The sequence below is a fragment of the Garra rufa genome, chromosome 7 (genome assembly GCF_049309525.1).
Source record: "Garra rufa chromosome 7, GarRuf1.0, whole genome shotgun sequence".
NCBI lineage: Eukaryota > Metazoa > Chordata > Actinopteri > Cypriniformes > Cyprinidae > Garra > Garra rufa.
The window spans coordinates 24719473-24742208 of record NC_133367.1 but is presented as its reverse complement, the minus strand read 5'-3'; positions in this window follow the sequence as shown (position 1 = coordinate 24742208).

Here is a 22736-nt window from a genome sequence, read left to right as displayed (position 1 = left end):
CAGAGTCATTCGCTGGGCTGTAAATCTCACTGAACTCCTTCATATGTTCTCAATGTATTAAGCAGTTACTGCTAACCTTTGCAAAATGGATCGTTTCAATGTTTCAGTTTGATTTACTCCTTTGTGATGCAATGCTTTGCAATTGAAAAAGGTTAAAAACTTTGCAAATCATGTACAAGGTAAGTGCTCATCGGAGACCGGTTTGTCCTAAAAAAATACTCGTGTGATAAAGACGGTTGGCAAGGCGAGGTGAGTTATAACTGCATTTATCCTCAGCAAATGTTGCACAAGGCTCGCGTGAAATCATTTTAAAAAGAACAGCCTGCGGTTTCTTTGGCCCTAAGTACTTTTCGATCTCCAAATAAGATCGAAAGACTTCACCTATCATTTGTAAAAACCGGCTCATGAAGAATTACCTGTAGTTAAACAGCCAGCCTTTTCATCTCCTCTTGTGACCTGCTTTGAACTCATCTTTTTCTAGAGTGATTTTTCAGAGCCCCAGCGCAGTCCAAGTTTTTCATTTCTTTAGGCCTGCAACGATGATGTCAGCAAGCCTTTTCATTTTAGCCTAGTGCAGCATGGCCTTAATGCACCAACAGCAGCCCTTGTATGTGATTTTCCTTCAAATTGCAGGCTAGATAGATGGATGATAGATGGTTAGACAAACCGGTAGATGGATGGATGAATGGATGATGTATGAATAGAAAAACATGTAGATAGATGTATAGACAGACGTATTAATGGATGGATGGTCGGATGATGTATATATAGACAAATGGTAGATGGATGGATGGATGGATGAAAAAACAGGTAAATAAATGGACAGACAGATGGATGGATAAAATAATGGATGGATGGATAAATGGTAGATAAATGAACAGGGTAGATGGATAGACAAATGGATGGGTGGATGGATAGATGTACAAAAAGGTGAATGGATGGTATATGATTAGACACATGGATGACAGACAAATGGGTAGATAGATGGGCAGACGGATGGATGATAGACAAATGGGTAGATGGATGGATGGACGATGTATGGATAGACAGATGGACAGACGGATGGATTGATGGGAGAATAGATAGATGGAAAAAGGGTGAATAGATGGATGGATGACGATAGATTGATAGACAGATGGGTAGATAGATGGACAGACGAATGGATAGAAGGATGGATGGATGGATGGATGGATGGATGGATGGATAGCCAAACGGGTAGAAAGATAGACAGAAGGAGGATGGATGGATGGATGGATGGATAGGCAGACAAACGGGTAGATAGACTGATGAATGGATAGATGGATAGATGTATGGATGACATATGGATGGACAAATGGGAAGATAGATGGATAGACAGATGGATGCATGATGTATGAATAGACAAATGGGTAGATGAATGGATGGATGATAGACAAACAGGAAGATAGATGGATGGATGAATAGATAGATGGACAAAAGAGTGAATAGATTGATAAATGGATGGATGATGTATAGATAGACAAATAGGTAGATGGATAGACGATGGATGGATGGATGGATAGACAAACGGGTAGATGGATAGGCGATGGATGGATGGTTGGATGGATGGATGGATGGATAGACAAATGGGTAGATCGATGGATAGACAGACAGACGGATAGATGGATGAATAGATAGATGTACAAAAGGGTGAATAGATGGATAGATGATGTATGGATAGACAAATAGGTAGATAGATGGATAGACAATGGATGGATGGATAGACAAACGCGTAGACAGATGGATAGACGGATGGATGGATGGATGATGTATAGATAGACAAACAGGTGAATGGATGCATAGATGGATGGATGAGCAAAACAGTGCATGGATGGATGGATTATGTATGGATAGACAAACAGGTAAAAAGATTGATAGACAGATGCAAGGATGGATGGACAGATAAAAGGGTAGATAGATAGATAGATAGATAGATAGATAGATAGATAGATAGATAGATAGATAAACAGCCAGCCCTTTCATCTCCACTCCTGACCTGCTTTAAACTTGTCTTTTTAAATTTTCAAAGGCCCAACTTGGGCCAAGCTTTTCATTTCTTTCATCACAACAGCCCTCAACTCGCGACTGTGACGTCAGCTCGCCTTTTCATTTTAGCCTAGCGCAGCATGGCCTAAATGCACCGACAGCAGCGCTCGTATGTGATTTTCCTTCAAATTGCAGACTCCGTCAACGCTTCAATGGCGAGTTACTAACCTAAAATGACATGCTTGTCTCAAATAGTGTAATTAGATGATTGGGGGGTTTGCGTGTGTTGTTTAATGTGTGGCCTATGAGTGTGACAGGATCGAGGGGGATACTGGGGGGGTTGCGGTCGGCTGATGTTGACATGTGGCGCTCCAGCGTAGAGAGCGACCATCTGCCACGGCCTGCCGGAGCGAGAGCGCGCTCTTGTTGAAGCTCTAATTCACTCCCACGTGTCTTGCTCAACAGCGACCTTAAGCCTCTGGGATGAGTCGCTCTGGAAGGAATGCAGGTACGGCACCTTCGTCTAGACGCCAGGTTCTGCTGATCCCACGTCTGCTGCTTTCCCATCTCCTGCAAGGCTTTCTTTCCCGGTTCAAGCTCCATCCTCCAAGGGCTCACAGACAGGTGTCTTACAGCCAAGCACTAGTAGGCCTCAGTAAACATACAAGGGGGTGCAAAATGTCTTTAAAATTAGGTGTAACATTCTTTATGTGACCCTGGAACACAAAACCAGTCATAAGCAGCATGAGTATATTTGTTGCAATAGGCAAAAATACATTGTATGGTTCAAAATTATTGATTTTTCTTTAATGCCAAAAATCATTGGGATATTAAGATTGTGTTCAATGAAGATATTTTGTAAATTTCCTACCATAAATATAAAAAAAACCCTTAATTTTTGATTAGCAATATGCATTGCTAAGAACTTCATTTGGACAACTTTAAAGGTGATTTTCATGCACTCTCAGATTCCAGATTTTTTCAATCGGCCAAATTTATGATTCATCTTGCAGATTATCTTAATTAAAATAAAAAAAACTGACCCTTATGAAAGATTTCGTGGTCTAGGGTCATATTTTAATTTTTTTATTTATTTTATATTATTTGTTTTTAAATTTAAAATAACTGAAATGCCAACATGCGTCATATTATTTAAAAATAATTTATTTTATTTTAATTTTAATTTTAATTTTCATTTAAAGCAATGATTAATAGCGATTAATGACATCCAAAATAAAGTTTTGTTTATAGATAAGTGTGTACACATATGTACACATACAGTATGTATTTTAAAAATACACACATGTATTTAGACGTGTATATATTAATATATTATATTTAAATACATTTAATATCTAAACAACATATTTTTCTTAAATATATACATGCATGTGTGTATATACATCATAAATATACACAGTACACACACATATATTATGTACACAAAATTTTAATTATCGCGATTAATTGTTGCCCAGCACTTTTAATTATGTATTTTGTATTTCTTTTGAATAATTAAAATAATAATAATAATTTATTAATGTATTATAAATTAAAATAAATTTAAATCTTAACCTGCAGCATATTTTCACTGTGGATGTGTGTGTGTGTGTGTGTGTGTGTGTGTGTGTGTGTGTGTGTGTGTGTGTGTGTGTATATATATATATATATATATATATATATATATATAATTATTATTATTTTTTTTTTTTTTTTTTTTTTATGTAATATTAACTTTTATCTTGAACCTTATAAAAAATAATTAAAATGTCACCTGGTAAAAATATAACATTTGTCTCTTGAAATTTAGTTGGCTATTTTTAAATTCCTTTATGGATCTTAAATGTTTGTTCATTTTTATTTAATTGGTTTATTTGTTCTTTTTTTTTTTTTTACACTTTTTACTTTATCAGATGTTCACTTAAAAAAAAAATAAGCAAATTGCTAAATCGCCATTTATAGAGCCAAATAAATTGCGTGTTTAAGTTATAAAGAGTGTACTTTGTTTTTGTAATGCATTGTAACGCACATTACATAAAAGAAAAAGAAGTTGGAAAACAATGTTTTTGTACTTTCCACAGACATATGTTACCCTGGACCGTAAGTAGCATGTGTATATTTCTAGAAATAGCCAAAAATACATTGTATGGGTCAAAATTATCGATTTTATGGCAAAAATCATTAGGATATTAAATAAGGATCATGTTCCAAGAAGATATTTTGTACATTTCCTACCATAAATATATCAAAACCTAATTTCTGATTAGTAATATGCATTGATAAAAACCTAATTTATACAACTTTAAAAGGAATTTTCTCAGTATTTTGATTTTTGTGCACCCTCAGATTACAGATTTTCAAATAGTTGTTCTATCCTAACAAACCACACATTAATGGAAAGCTTATTTAATCAGAGTCACATTTATTATCTATAGTCACATTTGTTGGTTTTGAATTAAGTGTATATCTTGAAAATGTCATTTGTGTTTTGAATGTAATATTTTTACACATTCTTGTATTTTGTAAACAGTATCAATTTGCTGTACTTACTAAAACTTTTACATGTCAAAATATATCTGTTAAAAAATTATTATTTGCATATTGAAATAAAATATGTATTTGAAAAAAAATAGTGTTATAATTGTAGAAATTTTATAAGAAAATACTGATGTAAATTAATATAAATAATGAACTCAGCTGTTGGGTAACAATTCATTGGGTTAAAATAACCCACAGAAGGTGCTATACCAACCCATAGTTGGGTTACTAATTGGATTATTTTTAACCCAACATTTTTTAGTGTGTATGGGTCAAAATGATTGATTTTTCTTTTATGCCAAAAATCATTAGGATAAAGTAAAGATTGTGTTCCATGAAGGTATTTTGTAAATTTCCTACTGTAAATATATCAAAACGATTTTCTCAATATTTTGATTTTTTTGCACTCTCAGATGCAAGATTTTGTAATATAGTAGTTGTATCTCGGCCAAATATTGTCCTATCCTAACAAACCATACATTAATAGAAAGCTTAATAAGCTTTCAGATGATGGACAGTATATTGATTTTGAGAATCTGTGCTCATCTTTCAGATAAACTGGTATAGTGATCTTTGGTGCTTTCATTGACATAAATCACGTTTCATCCCAACATATAGTTTCATTTTCAATCGGAAATGCCATGGGGGTCCGTGTATCATCTGATCATTCAGTTATTCCACTTAATCTGGCAAACGAAAAATAGGCAAAACAGGTTGATATTTCATTTTTGGGGTTTTCTGAATGAGCCAAAACATGACAGCTGATTTCTTTTTTCCGTTTTTCAGCTCGAAACCAAAAATACAATAAAAGGGAAAACCAAAACTAAATAATACGGCTAAATTACGTTTTTCTTTATTTTCAGTTTTTGCTGTGTTTTACCGCTTTGCGCATGCGCAATGAATAGCGGCGTAAAAGCCTGTCATCATTTGTGGTACACTATAATGTAAAGATATGTAGAAGATACACGTCATGCCAGCCGCACTTTTTTGCGCGCCTAATCGTGAAGTTGAGTCAAATGATTCGAGATCCGATTGGAGCGCTTCGAAACAGTGGATCACGCAGTGTTTACTGATTCGGAGTTTCCAAAAAGCTCATTTGATACTTTGCTCACCTTCTCTATAAAATGTATTCGTTGTTTTAAATTAATCATTACTATTAATAGGCCTAACCTAGGATGTTTTTATTAAATTGTGAGGACATAGGCTAATACAGCTTCCGTCGTATTAAAAACATTTCATGACCTGACACCCATTATTTTTTTCTTACCTAAAAAGACGGGTATATAATGCGCGTTGTCAACAAATTACACTAACCAGTCTCCAGGATTTCACGATTTTTATTTTTATTTTTATTTTTTTATTTATTTATTAATAATTAGGATATCACATTATCATCCCCCGGCAAATCGCACCCATAAATCGCCCCCATCCCCCCGGCAAATCGCACATATATATATACAATATTTATTTATTGCTATTTTCCATCAAGTCAAAAAAGAGTATGATTTTAATGTTTCTGAATAAATTATATTTTGTACATACATTTTGACTGCTCCCAGCACGATTAGACGCGCAAAAAAAAGTGCGGCTGGCATGACGTGTATTTTCTACATATCTTTACATTGTGTACCACAAATGATGACAGGCTTTTACGCCGCTATTCATTGCGCATGCGCAAAGCTAAAAATAAAGAAAAACGTAATTTAGCCGTATTATTTCCTTTTGGTTTTCCTGTTTATTGGATTTTGGTTTCGAGCTGAAAAACGGAAAAAAACAAATCAGCTGTCATGTTTTGGCTCATACAGAAAAACCCAAAAATGAAACATCAACCTGTTTTGCCTATTTTTCGTTTGCCAGAATAAGTGGAATAACTGAATGATCAGATGATTTGAATCGAGGCATTTGTGTAAAAATATGCGGATCACGTGTTGATTTGCTAACACGCCTGGAGGAATACAGACCAGGTGTTTGACTTACCGAGACGTAGCCTACTGTAATAGCATGACAAAAGTCAACACGCGCAATGCTATGAATATTTGTAAGTGTATTCTTTGGTCGCTGGCCCATGTGATTAATGTAGACTTTCACTGGAAGAACCGGAACGGGGACAAACAAACGTAACAGTTTCTCGTGGGAATCTTCAACACGGCGGCCGCTCGTTTGTTCTCTCAGCCTGTCGTGTAAAACCAGTTGAAAATCGCACTAATACGGTTATAGGTTTATGCTGAGGGGATAATATTAGTTTTTGGCTCAATAAAAACCAGTTTGTTATTTCAGTGATGTAAGGTGAGGTCCCGTTCGTCGTAGGCAGCGTTGCTTTGAAGCGCGCAATTTTCTGAGGGGAAAGTCAAATACGCGGGGAATGTTCCTCGCCGCGTCGTGTTTTTTTTTCCATGTTCTTAGCGAGAGCTCATGTGTAGATCAAACTAGAGCTAATTCTCGGCTTCAGATCGTAGCAGAATTTGAAAAAACAAACAAAACGTATTGGAGCCCCCTCATACCTACTGTTATATTCCTGGTAGCGGGTCAAATGCCCACCGAGAGCCGCTGGATGTTGAGAGTTTTGTGTTGTTGCTGTAACTGAAGAGCTAGCGGGCCTCCGACATACAGGTGCAAGATGTGTCCATCTTTAACACCCATTTATTTTCGGCAGCCTTGCACCCCGTTGGCCTGGTTTCTATTTGACAGGAAGAAAAAAAAAGACGCAGAGTGCAGCTATTACAGGACAGACGGGAAAACATGCTAACTGGATTACTCAATGTCAACATGATTTTATCTCTTTTGATGTCTGAGATTGATTATGGTGTATAAAAAGAAGACGACATTCCAAGACGACTCACAGACATCTGGTAAACAATACATGCAAAGCTAATCCGAGACAAAGCTCCACGGGGAACAACAATTTGCAATATTTTGAGCGTTTGCCTTCTCTGATTTTGCAAAGCCAGCTGTGTGTATGAAGTTCATTATTAACCGTGTTACCAACCACAGAAACATGAGTTTTCATGAACGTGGGATGCCTTCTCTCTCTTACTGGACTTCTCAAATATCTTTTCAGTTTATAATCTGATGGTAATATTATAAAAATAGACATTAATAGGCTATTTTAGATATTTTACATATGTCTTATAAATAAATAAATAAATAAAGTATATAAATTATATTAATTGGCAGTAATTTTATGTAATATTAAATATATATATATATATATATATATATATATATATATATATATATACATTAACAATATATAATTTAAATTACATGTGTATTAGTTATATGTATATTAAATTAATACAATTTAAATATAATAAAATATAATTCATAATCGAAATTATATTTAAAAATATATGTATTATAATGCTTGTTTATTTCTATAAATACATAATATATATGTAATTTAAAATGTTTATTTCATGTTTAATATTTAAATAATAATTTCACTATATATATAGATATATAGATAAATAAATATTAAACATGTAAAATAAAGATTTTAAATAGTTTATTTTACATTTTTAATATTTATATGAATAAATATTTATAGGCAGTAATATTATACATTTATTATATATTTGTAATATATATATATATATATATATATATATATATATATGGATATTAAATTAATACAATTTAAATAATAAAAAAATATATAAATAAAAAAAATAAAATAATTAAATTAATATTTATATATGCATATAAAAATGTTTTATGTTTGTTAATTTTTATAAACATAATTAATATGTAATTTAAACTCTTTATTTCACGTTTAATAATTATTCAAATAGTTATTTATTTCTAAATATATACACAATAACAAATAATATTTATAGTATATATTAATACAAATATATATGTATATATTCAATTAATACAATTTAAATAATAAAAATATATATAAATACAAAATATAATTAAAATAATATTTATATATGCATATAAAAATATGTTTTATAATGTTTATTATTTATTCAAATAGTTATTTATTTCTAAATATATACACAGTAATAAATATTAAACATATATTTAAAAAAATATTAAATATCTAAAATAAAAAATTTATGTTTAATATTATTTTACATTATTTTATTATTGGCAGTAAAAATGACATTTATAAAAATTATATATAAATTGATTTTATATTTATTACTATATATAGATTAATATATGTTATATGTTTATGAACATTGTGTAATTAAAATGAAATGTGCAATTAATACAATTTAAATATAATAAAATATAATTTAGAATTTAAATGATATTTACATATGCATATAAAATATGTATTATGTTTGTTTATTTCTATAAATACATAATATATATGTAATTTAAAATGTTTCTTTCATGTTTAATATTTATTACATATATGCATATTAAATTAATACAATTTAAATATAATAAAATGTAAATATAATTAAATGAACTTAAAATATAATAAAATATAATTTTTAATTTAAAATATGTTTATATATGCATATAAAATGTATGTATTATAATGTTTGTTTATTTCTATAAATACATAATATATATGTGATTTAAAATATTTATTTCATGTTTAATATTTATTTAAATAACGATTTATTTCTAAACATGTACGTAAATATTAAACATGGATATATTAAAATAAATATTTCAAATAGTTTATTTTACATGTTTAATATTATTTTAAATGTTTTTAGGCAGTAATATTACATTGCATTTCTAAAATTAAATATAAATGTGTTTTATATGTATTACTATATATAGATTAATAAATAATTTAAATTAAATGTGCATACCTATATGCATATTAATTCAATTGAAATTAATTTTTAATTATGTAAATTATATTTCATTATATTTGCATGTAAAAATGCATGTATTAAATTGTTTATTTCTATAAATACATAATTAATATGTCATTTAAAATGTATATTTTAAAATGTTATTTCTAAATAAATACATTATTTATTATAATAAATATAATTATTATTTATTTAAATGAATATCCTGGTTTATTATTAAAAAATAACTCAACGATGTTTAAAAAATATCCCAACGTTTTAGAAAATAACCCTACATAGTGACCCAATATGTGTAACCCATCTACTGGGTTAAACAAATAACCTGTGTACATGTAAAATAAACATTTTTAACTGTTTAATTTATATTGTTTAATATTTATTTAAATTTACATTTGTAAGGCATGTGTTCATATTAAATGTAGAATTTTTTAAAAATGTTTACGGAGAGAGAGAGAGATTTACATAGGTGAACAGATAGATATTGCTGTTTTGCCAAATGTAATTTATTTAAAGTTTTATTACACTACAAAAAGCTTAAAACATTTATGAACCACTATAAAGTCAAAAATGCTGTTAAAACTTTTTTGTGCTTTGCATTTTTCAGATTCGTCATTCCCAGACAAGCATCTCTGCAGTGAACCGTGAGAGTTTTGTCATACGAATTCAGGTCGATCTTGTTTTGTGCACCTTACGGCTTTGACAGCTGCTCGCCCAGAGGGAGGGAAAGACCTGCTTTCATCCTTGGATGTTCACCTGACCCTCTTCGTAATGTAATAAAGCCCCGTAATGTTTACAGTATTGGTTTTGCTTCAGAGAATCCTCGAAATTTGTCTTCCAAGCGGGAGGTTGTACTTTTGACCTCATATAATGTAATATGCCATGATTAGTTTCACATGTGCTCTTTTCTTCTTCTTCTTCTTCTTCTTCTTCTTCCCTTCTTTTTGGGAACAAAATAATTGAAGAAGTTTAATTCGGAGACTATTAAAAACAGCCTGTGTTTTCGAACAGGTGTTTTTTGTACAAATAACTCGGGCGCTATTTATAATGGTATAACTATCTGGTTTATTTTGTAATTTCGGAGTTATACAGGACCAGAGGTTTTCCTAAAGGCTGTGCAAGCAAAACATATGGACCACAAGGGCAAACTTAACAGTGAACGCTGGTTTGGCCCTTAAACCCATGGTGTGTGTTAAATAGCTGAGGAGTCCAGTTTCTCCCATTCGCGTGATATTTTGAAACAGACGTTCCGCTAACGTTATCAGGATGTTTGACTTTCTTTAACACAGCAGGTTCGGATTAAAACAAGCCTTAGTTCTAATCTGTTTTGGCCGAGATGCGGCCTACATCGCAGTTTATCACATCCAATCTGAAACTCGCATTCAAATTGGGGGTTTAAAACAAATGCGGGCCCGAGGGAAGAAGCTCTTGTTCTCAGCTGTCCCAGTTTAGTGGGAAAACGGTGTAAAAATGCGAGCCGTTAATCCTTGCCAAGGGCTGATTTGTAGCTGGGATTCACCTGTTCTCGAGCTAGCAGCTCTAAAAGGGACAGTTAACCCAAAAATGACTATTTCTTATGGAAACAGGTTTTTTTTAGAGGCTTGGAACAGCATGAACCTTCAAAAGTTGCATTTTGCAAATAAAAAGACTGTTTTGCAAATGGATGTTATCTTTAGTGTATATATAGATTAATACTAAATGTATTGTCGCAATTACAAGAAACAAACCAAATTTATTATATTTGTGATATATATATAGATATATACAGTCAAGCCTGAAATTATTCATACCCCTGGCAAATTCTAGCTTAAAGTTACTTTTATTCAACCAGCAAGTTATTTTTTTGACCGGAAATGACACAGGCGTCTCCCAAAAGATAATAAGACGATGAACAAGAGGCATCATTGTGGAAAAAAATATTTCTCAGCTTTTATTTTCATTTGAACAAAAAGTGGCATGTCCAAAATTATTCATACCCTTTGCAAACTGTCAAAGTCTATTTGAAAATCCAAAGTTCTATACCACTCCAAATAGTCCAAGCTGTTCTACAGCATCCTAGTTACACTAGGATTCAATGTGAACAGCTGTTTTAATCAACTCAACAGCTGAAAAACAGAAGCTCTCTGCTGTTGGTTTGTGGACAGTCATGGCTAAGACAAAGGAGCTCACTGAGGACCTGCGGTTGCGCATTGTGGCGGCTCACAAGTCAGGAAAGGGCTATAAGACCATATCTAAATGTTTTGAAGTTCCAGTGGCTACAGTGCAAAGTATTATTAAAAAATACAAGACGTTCCGCACTGTGAAAAATCTCAGAGGATGTGGTCGGAAGCCAAAAGTGACACCTGTGCTGGCCAGGAGGATAGTGAGAGAGGTACAAACGAATCCAAGGATCACCATTAAGACCATCCTGATGTATCTGGGCTCTGCTGGTGGCAACATCTCAAGGCAGACAGTCCAACGGACACTGTTCCACGAACACAGACCAAGGAGGACACCACTTCTCCAGATAAGGCACACAAAAGCTTGCTTGGCCTTTGCAAATGCTCATCTTGACAAAGAAGACTTCTGGTCTTGTTTTATGGTCAGATGAAACAAACATTTAATTGTTTGGTGTAGCCTTCATTTGATGTAAAAAAGGAGAAGTATTCAACTCTTAAGAACACCATCCCCACTGTCAAACATGGTGGTGGGAACCTAATGTTTTGGGGGTGTTTTTCGGCCGGTGGACCAGGGAACCTAATCACAGTAAATGGCACCATGAAAAAGGAGCAATACATCAAAATTCTCAACAACAACATCAGGCTGTCTGCAAAGAAACTTGGCCTTGGGCACCAGTGGACATTTCAGCACGACAACGACCCAAAACACACAGCAAAAGTGGTGAAGAAATGGGTAGCAGACAAAAACATTAACGTTTTGCAGTGGCCCAGCCAGAGTCCTGATTTATATTCAATTGAGAATCTGTGGAGGGAGCTAAAGATCAGGGTGATGGCAAGGAGACCCTCCAACCTGAAAGAGTTGGAGGTCATTGCTAAAGATGAATGGGCAAAAATACCAGTGGAGACATGCAAAAAGCTGGTCAGCAATTTTAGGAAGCGTTTAATTGCTGTAATAGCCAATAAAGGCTTTTCTATTGATTATTGAGAAGGGTATGAATAATTTTGGACATGCCAGTTTTTGTTCAAATGTACATAATCTTATTATCTTCTTGGAGACGTCTGTCGTTTCTACTCCAAAAAAACTTGCTGTTTGAATAAAAGTAACTTTGAGTCATTTTATGGTTTATAAACAACATTTTTTCCATTTTTATGAATATTTTCCATGTTTAATCTAATTTCTTCTGTTTATAAATAGTTAATTTTTGCAAATATAAATATTCATTTACATGAAAACACACCTTTATTTCTCACAGTGTGAGATATCTTTATATCACAAAAATTGCAACTATGAGATAAAGAGGGGGAAGGGAAGATTAAGGTAAATGAATCTCATTTTTCCCTTCTTTTATGAAGACGTATGTAAATAAGCAGCTGTAACAATTTCGAAATAACTCCTTTTGTTTTCCACAGAAAAAAAAAAAAACCCTCAGAAGTTTGGAACGATATGAAGGTGAGTAATTGATGTCAATTTTAATTCTGAGGTAAACTATCCCTTTAATAGCGCATGCTTAATCTTGGCTACAATAAATCAGCTGGACTGGTTGTCCGAGCCGGACAGTGTTTCCACTCAATTGCCATACGTCCATGGATCACTGAAAAGCTGTGCCCTCGGTGAACCGCACACACTGTCTTTTGATTGTTCCCAGCCTCTCAGAACTCGTTTGGCGAGAGAATGAGTTAAGATTAGAACAGGAATTGGCACACAGCCACTGCGATTACCTGTCTCAGGTAAGAACTGTCTGTTCGCAGATTCCACAATGGCCTGCGGCATCCGTGGCACGGCCTTGCATGATCTCTGCTCAAAACACAAACCGCATGGAACAGGATGTCCCTGCTTTCTTTGAACTCAATACATGAATGAACATGTCAGGCGTTCTGCGAACAAGTCCATCGAGTTTTGTCCTGATCTTCTGTAGTCTGCATATTTTGGAGTTTGCATGCCAAATGTCCAGTGCTGACTCTGTTTTGCTATTGGATGCCAGCATTTTAAACTTAGAAGATTTCTGAGGGACTAGCCTATACTTGTTGAATATGTGTAGTGGAGTTGTTTAGCAAACAAACGCTGATGAATCGAAGATTCCGGAACGTCGTTCCGGATCATCCTGGCCTAATTTAACTCTTGGCCATATGTCAGTACACAACATTTCTGAGAGGTTATGTTTACACACCATTTGTTGAATGGCAATCATGTTTATTGTCGCACATCAGATGGGAAACAGTGTCTTCCCTTGGAATACCATAAAGATTAATCATTAGTAGTTATATGGAATCGACTATCACTGTCGTCTTAAATTTTTTCTCGAAATCCCCTAGTTGGCGTACAGCTTGAAGATAAGGCATGTTCCCTCCTTAGTGCAAGGATATTGATTAAACACTTAGTTTCTTTATTTGAACAGTGAGTCACCCGTGGCCAAGATAAATGTTTAAAGCAACAATGTCAATATGCACTGCAACATTTGACTTGAACATGAGATAACAGTGTTTTGAAAGATTAATCGATTAGCAATCCCTAATGGCATTTCATAGAATCGTATCATAAGTGCCACTTGCTAATGCGCTAAGAGTGTTGAGTGCTGAACTTTGTTGTTTAACTCAGGCTTACAATTTTTACCTGGTGGATGATAAAATTGTAAAACAAATTCAGTTGATTTATATAGGAGGAGTAGCAATTGTTCAAAGTGCTCTAACAAATATCAAAAACATTCTTAGCAAAACAATGTGCTAAAAACACTCAGAATTTCTTAATAGCCACCTAGCTATCACAAAGAATACCCTAGCTAGCAAACATTACTAAACACCTGAACACACTTAGCATGGTCACACAACTACAAACCACTCAGAACTTTCTAGAAACCACCTAGCAACCACCCATGCTAGCAACACTCTAGAAAATATTGAGAACACCTTCAGCACAATACTGTGTGAAAAACATATAAAACTACTTAACAATAGCTCAGAACACCCTGTTAGAACTCTAGCAAACACCTGAACACATTTAGCATAGCCACATGCTACAAACTACTCAGAACCTTCTCGAAACCACCTAGCAATCATTCAGAACATGCTAGCAACACTTCAACAAATGTCAAGAACACCCTTAGCACAGATTGTGCTAAAACATTCAAAACTTCATATCAACTACCTAGCAATCACCCAGAACATCCTAGCAAAACTTTACCAAACGACTAAACACATTTAGCATAGCCACATGTTACAAACCACTCAGAACCTTCTAGAAACTACAAAGGAATAACTGAGAACAGGTTAGCATTACTCTAGCAAACATCAAGAACACTCTTTGCACAGTATTGTGCAAAAAGCATTCAAAACTTCTTATCAACCACCTAGCAATCACTCAATCACTTAGAACATCCTTAGTCTTATTCACCAACTAACAACACTCTAGCAATTATCAAGAACACCCTTAGCACAGTATTCCCTGTTGGAAGTATCTGGTATTAGCTGGTCTCTCAGCCTGGCCAGGTAAGGAAATGGCCAAAACCTCACTAAAACCAGCCTGCTGACCAGCTAAAACCAGGATGGATGATTTAAAACCATCCAACCAGCTTAGGCTGGTTTTAGCTGTTTTTTTTTTCAGCAGGGTTTTGCCAAAAACATTCAAAAATTCTTATCGACCATCTAGCAATCACGCAGAACATGCTAGCAACACTCTAGCAAATATCAAGAATGTCCTAAGCTAGCAATATGCTAAACATAAACACTCATGCCACATGCTACTACCCTGCTGAAAAAAATACCATATGCTGGTTAGGTATGTTTTGGTGCTGGGATGCTGGTTTTAGCTGGTTTTTGCTGGTCCTTTGCTGGTTTATGCTGGTCCTTTGCTGGTTTATGCTGGTCCTTTGCTGGCTTTTGCTGGCCCTTTGCTGGTTTATGCTGGTCCTTTGCTGGTTTATGCTGGTCCTTTGCTGGCTTTTGCTGGCCCTTTGCTGGCTTTTGCTGGCCCTTTGCTGGTTTATGCTGGTCCTTTGCTGGCTTTTGCTGGCCCTTTGCTGGTCCTTTGCTGGTTTATGCTGGTCCTTTGCTGGTTTATGCTGGTCCTTTGCTGGCTTTTGCTGGCCCTTTGCTGGTTTTTGCTGGTCCTTTGCTGGTTTATGCTGGTCCTGTGCTGGTTTATGCTGGTCCTGTGCTGGTTTATGCTGGTCCTTTGCTGGTTTATGCTGATCCTTTGCTGGTTTATGCTGGTCCTTTGCTGGTTTTTGCTGGTTCTTTGCTGGTCCTTTGCTGGTCCTTTGCTGGTTTATGCTGGTCCTTTGCTGGTTTTTGCTGGTCCTTTGCTGGTTTATGCTGGTCCTTTGCTGGTTTTTTCTGGTCCTTTGCTGGTTTATGCTGGTCATGTTGCTGGTTTTTGCTGGTCCTTTGCTGGTTTATGCTGGCCCTTAGCTGGTTTATGCTGGTCCTTTGCTGGTTTATGCTGGTCCTTTGCTGGCTTTTGCTGGTTCTTTGCTGGTTTATGCTGGTCCTTTGCTGGTTTTTGCTGGTTCTTTGCTGGTTTATGCTGGTCCTTTGCTGGTTTATGCTGGTCCTTTGCTGGTTTATGCTGGTCCTTTGCTGGTTTATGCTGGTCCTTTGCTGGCTTTTGCTGGCCCTTTGCTGGCTTTTGCTGGTCCTTTGCTGGTTTATGCTGGTCCTTTGCTGGCTTTTGCTGGCCCTTTGCTGGCTTTTGCTGGCCCTTTGCTGGTTTATGCTGGTCCTTTGCTGGCTTTTGCTGGCCCTTTGCTGGTCCTTTGCTGGTTTATGCTGGTCCTTTGCTGGTTTATGCTGGTCCTTTGCTGGCTTTTGCTGGCCCTTTGCTGGTTTTTGCTGGTCCTTTGCTGGTTTATGCTGGTCCTGTGCTGGTTTATGCTGGTCCTGTGCTGGTTTATGCTGGTCCTTTGCTGGTTTATGCTGATCCTTTGCTGGTTTATGCTGGTCCTTTGCTGGTTTTTGCTGGTTCTTTGCTGGTCCTTTGCTGGTCCTTTGCTGGTTTATGCTGGTCCTTTGCTGGTTTTTGCTGGTCCTTTGCTGGTTTATGCTGGTCCTTTGCTGGTTTTTTCTGGTCCTTTGCTGGTTTATGCTGGTCATGTTGCTGGTTTTTGCTGGTCCTTTGCTGGTTTATGCTGGCCCTTAGCTGGTTTATGCTGGTCCTTTGCTGGTTTATGCTGGTCCTTTGCTGGCTTTTGCTGGTTCTTTGCTGGTTTATGCTGGTCCTTTGCTGGTTTTTGCTGGTTCTTTGCTGGTTTATGCTGGTCCTTTGCTGGTTTTTGCTGGTTTCTGCTGGTCCTTTGCTGGTTTCTGCTGGTCCTTTGCTGGTTTTTGCTGGTCCTTTGCTGGTCCTTTGCTGGTTTTTGCTGGTCCTTTGCTGGCTTTTGCTGGTTCTTTGCTGGTTTATGCTGGTCCTTTGCTGGTTTTTGCTGGTTCTTTGCTGGTTTATGCTGGTCCTTTGCTGGTTTTTGCTGGTCCTTTGCTGGTTTCTGCTGGTCCTTTGCTGGTTTCTGCTGGTCCTTTGCTGGTTTTTGCTGGTCCTTTGCTGGTTTTTGCTGGTCCTTTGCTGGTTTTTGCTGGTCCTTTGCTGGTTTATGCTGGTCCTTTGCTGGTTTATGCTGGTCCTTTGCTGGTTTATGCTGGTCATGTTGCTGGTCAAGGACCAGCATAAACTAGCAAGGGATCAGCATAAACCAGCAAAGGACCAGCATAAACCAGCTAAAACTAGCATCAGAACCACACAGAACCTTCTAGAAACCACCTAGCAGTCACCCAGAACCACCACAGTATTGTGCTAAAACCATTCAAAATTTCTTATCTGCCACCTAGCAATGACTAAAAACACGCTAGCAAATCTCAAGAACAACGTCTTAGCATAATAATGTGATAAAAAACACTCTTAGCAACAATAGCTCAAACACCTTATCAAAACTCTGAACTTACTTAAGTTAAGAATATAATGATTTTACAATAATATTAATATACATTGAAATATTACCTAATATATTATTTGTAAAAGCAGTGCATAATACTTTTGGTAATTATGGTTATATTCTATATCATGTGTGTGATATTTATAGGGATGCAAAGAGGCTTGCGTTTCAATTAGCATGTCATTTCAATCCTTTGACAGAAGTTAAACATATGCATGCCTTCCGTCTGATGTCCTATACCATTGGTTTATATACGCTATTTTGGGCTACCTTTATGTGGCGTATGTTATATTTAACTTTTCTTTCATTGAAAAAAACCTCCCCCCCCTCATTCACTCATCTCGGTCCCTTTCTTGTGTCGAGTGTACCCTCTTATTTAAAGGGAATAATCTGTAAATTGCATGCTGGTTTAGACTTAATCATAACAACTCAAAGTAAATAGGTCACAATGAGTGCTTCTTTCTTTCTTTACCACCCCCCTCACCTCCTCCTTTGAGTTAAATGGAAAGCACATGTGTCTCCAGGGTTTATTTTTACTCCCCTTTAAAGCAGTTAGAGGGCCTAGAAACCACTTCATGGCTTTAAAGGAGAGTGGTCGCTACGCAGAGGGGACGAAATTACGGGACGGAGCGCACATGTCACCCTGGCGGTTTTCCTGCGTTCCACCAGGGGAAGTATTAAAGAAGGCAGATGGGGACGTGGAGCTGCAAAAGCATGAGGGATATATACAGCAGCTAGCTTTAGCATTAGCAACATCCCTCAGGTGCGCACCTGGACTGTGACCTTTTACTTGAGCCGATCTCTGTGGACTGCAGTCGTAAAGAACAAAGCTAGAAACCTTTATGGCCACTTTGGAATAGACCATAGAGATGGTAAAATGTTTGCAGATTAGTGTCGCTAAATATTTTTTAGCCTGCAATGACATTCAGCTATTTGTGCTAAATACAGCTCGCTCAGGTCTTAAAATCAACTCATATATCTGTTAACAAAACAACAGTTGCTTGAAGGCTTTGTACATGTTGTGGTTATGCAGCGTCAGATGATAATTGATATACTGCATAATGATGCTGAACTCCAGCACGTGAAACATATTTCCAAAATGTGTATGTACCTTGCAAAGTTCTACTCTAGAGGACACTGTGTTTACCAGCTATTAAAAGCAGGCTGTAGGCTGTACAAGCTGTACAAGCTGTAATTGCTTTAGCTTTGATCAGAATTTCGTAACCTTAAGAAACATATTTTAACTGAAATATTAAGGAATTACTTTAGTCTGCTGGTAGTAAACCTCAGTATTCAGTGTGGTGATAGTGTTCTGAGTGTTTTTAAGCATGTTGCTAATGCTAAGGATGTTCTTGGTGATTAGTCAGTTGTTAGTGGATTCTGAGGGGTTTTAGCATGTTGCTATGCTAAGGGTTTTTTTCATTTTCATGTTTACTAAAATGTTTTAAGCCATCGTTAGGCAGAGTTTTAAGCCCAAAGCAGTGCTTAAAGTGCGTTTGATGCAAATTCCGTGGTCAGAATAGTACATGCTGTACACCAGGAGTTCTCAACTCTGGCCCTCGAGGTCCATTTTCCTGCAGAGTTTAGCTCCAACCCTAATCAAACACACCTGAACAAGCTAATCAAGCTCTTCATCATTACTAGAAAGTTACAGGCAGGTGAGTTTGATCAAGGTTGGAGGTAAACTCTGCAGGAAAGTGGACCTCGAGGGCCAGAGTTGAGAACCTCTGCTGTACACAAACCAACTGTTTTTTTTTTTTTAACCATGCGTACTTTGTATGCGCAGATCACATATGCGTATTGAATGTGTTTTGCACTAATTAGTTATTCCACAAGGTGGCAGCACTGGCCCAGGCCTCTGTTTCATTCACGCACAAAGAGCACGAAACAGTCCAACTCCAATCGCCATTGTGTCGACTCAGGTGCAGGGGAAGACAAGAATGTCTCAGATTGAGCGATTGAGGTGTTCTGTTGTTGGATGTAATAATGAACATAGCAGTCGTCATTTACTCCCGACATCTGAGCCGCTGAAGAAGCAGAGGATTAACGTTACTTTTGTTTTTGAAAGGACAGCGCCGATCCCGATCTACATATGCGTCTATGTTCATGCAAATCATTCGTGATGCAGCTTCACCCACAGCAGAAGTGAGTATAAGGGTTTTTTAAGCATATTTGCAAATGGCTTTTCTTAATAATGTGCTAGTTAGCAAGTTTCGCAGCTAAACATGGCTAAAGTAAACATTACGGCTCGTCATCCCACGGCAGAGAGGGGCAGGGCGAGCAGAGCTCATTAGCATTTAAAGGAACATGAAACAGAAGAGCTCACTCTAAAAAGGTGTTTTTTCCACTACCATTAAGAAATTTTAACCAAAGTTTGTTATAGACTTCTCATTAAGACCCTAAAGAATCATATCAACTTGTGGAAAATGGGCATCCGATGACCCTTTAAGAGTCTAAAGGGGGTTGCACACCGGACGAGAAAAGCATCACGACTCAGGAAGCTGTTCAAATTTCTGCCGCGCCACAGAGCGCCATCTGCATAGTTTTATTTTAAAAAACATCATATTTGTCTCAAATCATCCTATTAGATTAAAAAAAAACAAGATACCACTGCTGCAAAATACTACTTACATTAGGTTTACAGCTTGAAAAAAATGTAAACCTATATAATTAATTAATTCATATTTTATTTTCTTGAGACATTTTTACATACGTAAAATCTAAAGTCCTATGTAACATTTGCCTGTCGTTATTACATTCACTGTCTTTGAGTGCCACCTACTGGATTTACAAGGTCACAACCGTCACTTGCAGTTCAGAACTTCACTGAAATATGAGCTGGCGCGTATAGAATGTGCGCGTCCAGTGTGCGATACCTCCAGCTGTCCTCGGCGCGACGCAACGTTTCGCTGCGTTTCTCGTCCGGTGTGCGACCCCCTTCAGGGACAGTTTTACCAATAGATTGTGCCAGCGCAAATGAATCAAATTAAATCTAATTAAAATAAATCAAAAAACGCGATTTACTGTTTGCGGGGGTTTTTTTCAGTGTTTGCAACATTTAACACCCAAAAAAGGCATCACATAAAGCAGGTGGTAATTTGCGCTGTTCTTGGTAGATTGCGCTGGGCATTATAGAAATCATCTGGCTGTGTCTGTGTTCTTTAATGTGCACATTGTGTTAATAAATTACACTCAGAATTTTCCCCTCCTATCTTTTTAACTATTGGTAAAAGTAGCTTTTTGGTGTGTTCGCACCTCAGGGACAGAAATGCCTGTTGGGGTTTAGCTGTATACATAAAAATGTTGTATCGTATCAACATTTTGTCCAGACGGATCCTGGATTTTGGGAGCCTGAAACCACTATTTTTTTAAACCAGGTCCAAGAGTGGATAAAATCTAAAAAGGACACCCTTGCGTTTTCGCGTGTACAGCCAATTCATATATTTTGTAACACCATGATTTCATCACCCCACATTACGATCCTGGTCAGACACCGCTACGTCACGTAACAGCAACAACAACATGAACAAACAATGAACGACTGTGGGAGAGATAGAGAGGGACGGTATCAGGAAAGGTTCTCAAGCTGGGACTAGAACTCGGGACACCCGAAGCACAATGGTGCTATATTTCTGTGTGCTACCCACAATGCTATTTGTGCTGAAACTCAAGATTTTTCTTTTTTGAGTAAAAAAGTGCATTCTTTAATGTTCTGCCCGGAAACAACGATGCTGTGATGCCAAACCCCCTCACGAAAGAAGAAAGCTGTCATGTTTACAACTGTGACGATAAGCCCTTATCAAGGTTAACTAAACGCTAGATTTTCAAAAGTATGTGAAATATTTCGATTTTGTGGCACAAAATCTACATTCAAAAGTTTTACACACCAGTCTGTTATTGCGGGGACATTTCCATGTCCCTAAACATGACGCGCCACCAAATGAAGCGTGATTGGTTGCTTTACCTGTCAGTCATATACTCTTGGGTGTGCCAAGGTTCCCAGACCTTCTTCCATCAGTCTGAAGGTCTGGCTATGCGCGACTAATTTTTAGTGTAAAATGTTTGGGGGTCATCCCTAGTTTGGGACCTTAGTCCGGAGTCTCCAAAGTTGGTCCTGGAGGGCCGGTGTCTAGCAGAGTTTAGCTCCAACTCTAATTTAACACACCTGAACCAGCTAATCAAGGTCTTACTAGTCATGCTAGAAACTTCCAGGTGTGTTGAGGCAAGTTTGATCTGCAGGACACCAGCCCTCTGAGTTTGGACATCCCTGATCTAAGTGTTTTCTTGGTGTGTTCTGGGTGATCATTGGGTGGTTGCTATAATATTCTGAATGGTAATACCATGTTGCTATGGTAAGAGTGTGCTTGATGTTTCCTAGAAGGTTGCTACGGTGTTCTGGTTGATTGCTGTATTTGCTTCAAGCTGTTGCTATAACTAGTTGACTTAACAGTACCAGTAGCAACACTGCATTGTTGACACATTTCTCAGCGAGAGATAAAATCAAGCTTGCGTAGCTAGAAGCATTTGCACTTGCATATTTGCATACAGTGTTTCAGGGTTAAAATGCACATACTAATCTTATTTTATAATTGTATCTTATTTATTGCCTCTCCTAAAGTGTTTTCTTTTCACAGGTGCGCATCTCTTGAAGTCATCCAAGGTGAAACGGTCAATGACTGAAACATACCTAGAACTGACTGTGTCTGAGAATGCGTCATTAGTACTGACACACCGAATGCAGTTTATGATCACAAAGCCATCATCTCAACGCGATCCAGTAAGTGAACGTGCAACAGTCTGAAGCCCAAGGGCACAGCAAGCTTGGGACATGCAGAGATATTTCCCAGCAGAGAGCTCCAGGCTAAAGACCTAACTCTGAGCAATATCAATACCTTGTGGAGTGTCATGGATGAAGTGTTCAAATAGAATCGGTTTAAAATCTTTTCGCCAACCCTACACTCCATAAACTAAAGCCTCTATGCCAATTACTTATATACGTTTGTGGCTAGCATCCAATGATCCCACATCAGTCAACACGCTCTTGCAGAGGAATGACTGCCTGCTTGCGTCACAAAACCAGGTGTGCTCACACGCAAGGATTTCCCTCAAAATACGGGTTGCTTGGCAACAGCGTCAGAATAACAAATAGCAGGACTCCCAAGCACGCAACACACCTATAGAACGCAAGGCACTTAGTGTCCCATGCAGTTCAATACGTAAGTAACTGTATCACGTCAAAAGCAAACACGGGACCATGAAAAACACCAGCACATTCGTAATTGGTATTTTAATGACATTTTTCAGTTTCTAAAACAGACTAATGTTTTCTGCAG